This window comes from Myotis davidii, unplaced genomic scaffold (genome assembly GCF_000327345.1).
Source record: "Myotis davidii unplaced genomic scaffold, ASM32734v1 scaffold6, whole genome shotgun sequence".
NCBI lineage: Eukaryota > Metazoa > Chordata > Mammalia > Chiroptera > Vespertilionidae > Myotis > Myotis davidii.
In genome coordinates, this window is record NW_006383011.1 from 15,123,358 (window position 1) to 15,130,110 (window position 6,753).

Sequence of the window (6,753 nt, forward strand, 5' to 3'; positions counted from 1 at the left end):
AACCGGTTTGGCTGTTTGTTTGTTTTTTTTAAATATATATATATTTCTTTAATTTCAGAGAGGAAAGGAGAGGGAGAGAGAGAGAAACATCAATGATGAGAGAGAATTATTAATTGGCTGCCTCCCGCACACCCCCCACTGAGGAACAAGCCTGCAACCCAGGCATGTGCCCTTGGCTGGAATTGAACCCGGGACCCCTCAGTCCGCAGGCTGATGCCCTATCCACTGAACCAAGCTGGCTAGGGCTGCATGAACTTTTTAATAAACCTCTCACTTGAATATTATTTTTATGGAGTTTCCAAGAACCTTGAGTAACATATGTACTACTTCTTTAACCATACATCTACTGATGGACACTTAGGTTGCTTCCATATCATGGCTATTATAAATAACGCTGCAATGAATATATGGATGCATATGTCTTCAATTTAGTGTTTTGGGTTTCTTCAGATAAGTACCCAGAAGTGGAATTGCAGTCCTTCTTTGTCTCTTGTTATAGCCTTTGTTTTTAAATCTATTTTGTCTGGTATAAGTATTGTTACCCCAGCTTTTTCTTTGTTTTTGTTTTCATGAAATAGCTTTTTCCATCCAAAGGTCTTTCAGTCTCTGTGTGTCTTTCCATCTGAATCAAGTCTTGTCGACAGCAATTATAAGGGCCTTGTTTTCTTATCCATTCAGCCACCCATGTCCTTTGATAGGAGCATTTAGTCATTTGCATTTATAGTAATTATTGATAGATATGTATTTATTGCCATTTTATTATTCATATTTTTAATTGATATGAGTTGCTTACTTTATTAAATTTTTCATTTTAAAGATAAGACCAAAATGAAAACTACTGAACTTATACTTTTCAACTGGAAAGAATAAAAGAATAGCTATAATTTTAAAATAGCTTCAATAAAGCAAATATTATTCTTTTTTTTTTCTTGCAAGAACAGTGTTTATAAGATAAACAAATAGCAAATGTACATTCAGCCTTGGCTTCCACTAACCCCAGTCTTGGTTCAGGAAGGTCATCATCCAACAGGGAGTTAGAAGAGTCAAGGGATGCAATGTCAACAGTCTCTGTTTCAGACCAAGGTCCTACTGTCAAATGACCCTCCATACTTCCTCAAAGGCTGTGGTAAGTTTTGCGCAGGTTAGAGCAGCAGAAAGGGGGTAGTTGCTGATGGACACCATCTTCCCCGTATACTCCACATTGAGCTTGCCATGGGCAAAGGCCTCCACCACAAAAACAAGAGGGTCGCTGCTGGGGACCAACTCTCGCACATCACTGACAACTGGGATGGAAAAAGAAGTGCCAATTTTCATACATCCAACTGGGAAGTGATCTGACACTGGATTTTTAATTACCTTCAAGAGCTTCTGGGGGCCATCGGCTGTTCGAACACTGAGTTTGTGTAAAAGCTGAACCATGAGGCCACAAAAGTGGTCAAAGGTTCTGGGAATTCGAGTCTGGGGTTCACTTCAATCGGCACATTCTCTTGTGTATGGGTATAAACCGCAGCAAGCCAGCTCGGTTCAGGGGACTGTCCATCAGCATCAGTAAACTCTGGTGAGCTATGTCTGGTCTCACTTCCCCCGGGTCCCGTCCATTCTTCAACAACATAGACTTGTGCTTGTCACAGCTTAGTAGTTTGTATGTCTTCCCTGCCATTTTAAAACCAGGCGCTTGGAAATGGCGAGGGCTTGCTGCCTGGCGCTACCGAGGTCTCCCCACAAATATTATTCTTAGCGAGGGCTGAGGCAGCTACTGCGGCTGTGAGGGCTGAGCCCCTTGCACAAATTTTATGCATCAGGCCTCTAGAGTATGTGATGTGTGTGTGTGTGTATCCCTTCCTCTTCCTCTAAAAATCAATAAAAGAGTTATTGCCTTAAATAATAGCATATTGTACCTTGATTTCAGCAGCATATTTGACTTAATACTGCTATAGATAAGATAGAAAAATGGACTGTATACAAAGTATGCTAGAAGAACAGAAAGGCAGTCAGTGGGACTAGTATTTAGTGATTGAAAAAGGAAGGGCTTGAGGACTTTAAAGGAGCTGTAGGTTTAGAAGAAGGAAAGTAAAGAAATAGTTTGGAAATGGCAAGCAGGACATTTACTACACTCCCTGGCCCTGGGGTGCATGGATATGAGGGGAGAAGTAAAACCAGTTTCTACCTGAGAGGACTGCTCAGAAGATGTGGTGATTGGGGCAACCAGGTTCATATACTTCCTGGAGGTGGCAGGAATGTTCAGAGAGGAGGAGGGGTCTACCACAGCCTTTGAGGGTGACAGATTTGGAGTTGCAAAGGGTACAGTGGAAGAGTTTGGGGAGGTTGGGAGGGAGCGTTTCAGACCAGGTTAGGAACTCAAGGGTACTGGGATGAGTATACAATGTTGATGGCTTAGTTTTTTAAAAATATATCTTTTTTTTATTTCAGAGAGGGAGAGAGAGATAGAAACATCAATGATGAGAGAGAATCATTGATTGGCTGCCTCCTGCAGGCCCCACCTGGAGATCAAGCCCTGCAACCTGGGCATATTGCCCTGGTTCACAGGTCAATGTTCAACCACTGAGCTACACTGGCTGGGCTTGATGGCTTGTTCTGGCAGTGACCGAGGTAAATGGGAATGCAAGGCACGTTAGGATTAGCCTGACAGGCTCTTGGAGAGAGATGGAGCATGAACCCGAGCTGTGTGGGTTTTGAATAGTTAGCAAGAAGGTCCAGGAGCTCCAGGCTGCCTGCCCTCCCCGTGGAATGTAGTGGTGGTGGCCGACTTTGTAGAAAGGGATGGAAGTACTTTCTCTGGGAGGATATGGTCAAATAGGGGCTACGGGTAGCCAATCATAGCTTAATGACTACCTGAATAGTTGAGTCATGATCATTAATAAGTATTTCTTAGGCATCTACTTTGTATATGACTTAACCATTCAACACTGTAAAAAGAATATTGTTCTTCGAGCCAGCCGAGAGAGGAACCAGTTGGCTCCAGAGGTTGTGTCCTGGCTTGGACAGAAGGAAATAGAATGTGGCAGACGGAGATGAACCTTAACCTTTGCCTTATCAGGACCAGAGAGAGGGGTGGGGTCCTTATGATGGGTCATTTACAGTGTATGCCACAGCTCTGATAAAACCTGAGAGCTGTATTCTGTGTTCTTGTTTAATGACTTCTCTGAAGCAACCAATTAGGCTACAGTAACTGTGAGGAAGTTCCCTCTCCTGGCAAGTGGACAGAGTCTAACAAGACTGTTTTCATTGGTTATGTTGCCGGCTGGGAATTATTGCATTGGTGGCTTGCAAGGCACGATAAAGAAACAAAGGACAACTATGAGCTTACACTATCTGTATGTCTCAATAGGGATGACTGAGATGTCTCTAGAAAATCAGTGTGATAAGAATAAACTAAATGTTACAAACATAATGTCATCGGTACTCTTAGGATGAGTGAGTTATCGTGGCATAGTCCAGCTGAACCAGGCACAACACACATGAATGTATACAATACTGACTCAGAACCTACCCAACCTGATGATGTTCCTGGGAGTCTGGGCTGTCCCGTCCTAGTACTAAGAATCAACAGTCATTGAGGATTGAGTGAGTAAGAGAGAGAGTAATTGCTGTGAATTGGTAGAAGGAACTGAAAGAAGAAGGAAATAAAGAATGTGGATTAAGGAAGAGGGGGGAGGGAGGATGTCTTTGTTGGTTCCCTGTCTGTAAAAAACTGAAGGGGAACTTCCAGGAGTCTGTAGGGAAGTCTTGTGAACTGATAAAGCAATGACCACATTTCCATTTCTGTGCAGGCCTTATTAGGTGAACAAGCAGCAGATTAGAATAGTAGGGGGTAGTGGTGATAATGATGATGATGACATAAAGTCCTATAGAAAGCAAATCTGCCCTGACCCCATAGCTCAGTTGATTTAAGCATCATCCTGATACACTGAGATTGCGGGTTCAATCCCTGGTTATGGCACATACAAGAATCAACCAATGAGTGCATAAATAAGTGGAACAGCAAATCAATGTTTCTCTCTCTCTCTCTAAAATAATAATAATAATAATAATAATAATAATAATAAAGCAAAGAAGGCAAATCCATGGTTAGCATTTTCCCCATTACCTATAGCTGACAGAACTTGCTGAAATACTGCTAGCAGCTAATGGGTGGTGAGTTGAGTCACTTACACAGTTGGGGCACTGTTAGGGACCAAGTTTCTATCTCTAATTTGGTCAAAGGGACAGTCCTCCCCCCCCCCCAAAAAAATAGCATGTGGAGCTAAATGCTACAAATAGCTCAAAGAATATCTCAGATTGGTGAAGGATTGGTGAGCCATCTTGACATGAGGACACTTTGCATCTATCCTTAGGTCCAAAAGGCTTTGTAGGAAAAAACAGAGGGTCTGTTGAATGGAGATAGCTAACCAGTGAAATTGTGTCAACATAGATTAGGACACAGGCATAGTTTAGCTTTTCACCCCAACTGGCCCACTCCTGTAGAAACAGTCTGTGCATAAACTAATTTAAAAATTTGTATTTTTCAATTACAATTGACATTCAATATTATTTTGTATTAGTTTCAGGTAAAGACATAGTGATTAGACAATCATAGATTTTACAAAGTGATCCCCCTGGTATTTCAAACAATCCACCTGGCACCATATGCAGTTATTACAATATTATTGACTATGTTACCTATGCTGTATCTTACATCCCTGTGACTATTTTGTTACTGCCAATGTAAATTTATTTGATGCATGTTCTTGGGCATAAAATGGGGATAAAAATGTGAAAGCTGGCTTATGAATAAGCCTTAGAGGCGTCCAAAATTAGCTAAAGAGAATGGTATCTCAGGACTAATTGGTGGGGAGAGAAGATAAAAATCATTCAATTTTAATAAAAAATCAAACTTTGAGGCTTTACCCTAGTTCTGTGGAGATTCATTCACAAGAAAGGGTTCTTAGGGTTTTCGGTCTCTATACATTCCCTTGAGGCGTTTCTAGCTTCAATAGTGAGACAGATACTCGTGTGGATAGCTCCAGTCCATAGAATCAATAGAATCAGGGTTGGTCTGGCTCCCAGGTAGTTGTAGATCATTGGGAATGTTAATGAAACAGAATGCTCTCTTTTTTTGCAGCTTAACTTTTAGACTCTTCTTACTCTTAAAGGGGTTTCAGAGCTGTATTGGGCTACTGGTCTGAAATCTTCCTCAGTAGTTAGTTAATTCAGCTGATCATTTAGAAAGGAAGAAAAGGAGAAAATGAACACTTGGTAAGCATTCACAAGGTGCTTTCTTTACATTATCTTCACATATTATTTCCATTTTACAAATTAGGGAACTGGTTAGGCCAGCGATTTTCAACCAGTTGCTGCAAGAGGCATATTGGTGTGCCAAAAGAATTTTTTAAACATGCAATACATGACTATTTAGTCAGAGGCACTGACCCCTTTTCCCTTAGATTGTCAAATTAAAAAAAAAATGATAGCAGACAACACAACAATAGCCATCTGGTGTGAATGGATAAAATTATACCTATTTTTTATACCTTTTTTTGTCAGAGTGGCAAAAACTATATTTTTGGTGTGCCACGGAATTTTAATAATTAGTTTATGTGTACCATGAGATGAAAAAGATTGGAAATCACTGGGTTAGGCAAAATTAGGCAATGTCCAAGATCCCATTGGTGAATGGAGGTACTAAGGTATGTTTGACTTCAAAACCTAAACTCTTCCTCCCACACTGTGTAGCTGCAGGGCTATCATCTCTAAATTTTATGTCATAACAGTCAAAACTTAGAGAGGTGTTTATTTGTGTATCAGATGAGCTCTGGCACTTAATAACGTCCCATTGATTCCCAAAGGAACTTGTAGTGAGGTGCTCGTCTCTATGGGGGCCTTTATGCTTTGAAATGTGGTGTCATACTTCCTATCTGAAAGGCTATAAAATAGTTCGTACTTTGCTCGCTTCTTATAAAAACGCCCATAAGAATGAGAGTAATAAACTAACCAAGCCCTTGTAACCTCAGGGACCTTCCCTGCCTGCTTCCTGCTGGGTGTTGGTGGAGGACAGAGAACCCTGCCTGGTGGCCATGAACTCCCCACTTGCTTGGGTTTGCTGCTGATTTCTGATTCTTACCCATCACAATAGCAAGCAATTTGTAGAAACAAAGCCTGGAATTATATACACAGAGGCACTTGGGCATATCTATATCACATGTGGGCATAGGTATGTTTATGTACAGATTACTCAGAATTCAGAAGCTGTATTGGTTGTGAGTCAAGGGCCACACCACATCAACCCATGCCCCCATGATTTAGGGGGGTGATTCCAGATGAGAACTTGATGTAATAAAGTCCTCTACCAGTACTTACCCCAGAAATTGTTTCTTTTTGCTCCCCTACTTTGGTCTTCCTTGCAATTGCAATGAGATTACCAGTTATTTCTGAATGTAGAACAGACTGCAAAGAGCACTGGATTATCTCCTAGTCACCACTCAGACAATGCTCTCAGTGTAGCCTTGGTTAGATGGGAATTCATTCATACCCAACAGCGCTGGGTTAATTTGTGAAGGCTCTATGTTACAGAGCAATTCTGGTTGTACTGAGATGCACGCTAACCCAGTTAGGCATTCCTCTACTCCACCCCACAGGTGCCCAGCCCAGTGGACTTTGGCTCCATGCTCCACCCCTCATCTGTCACAGCTATCTTTGGGGTGCTCTACCTAATCCACACCCCCAAGTGGGACCCTATGTTCTCTGGCTCTTTCC

At 41.6% G+C, this 6,753-nt stretch overlaps 1 pseudogene; it reads right to left on the reverse strand.

The window, feature by feature from the left end:
- Positions 1 to 929: 929 nt before the first annotated feature.
- Positions 930 to 1,660, reverse strand: LOC102754138 (annotated as a pseudogene).
- Between the last annotated feature and the right edge of the window lie 5,093 nt (positions 1,661 to 6,753).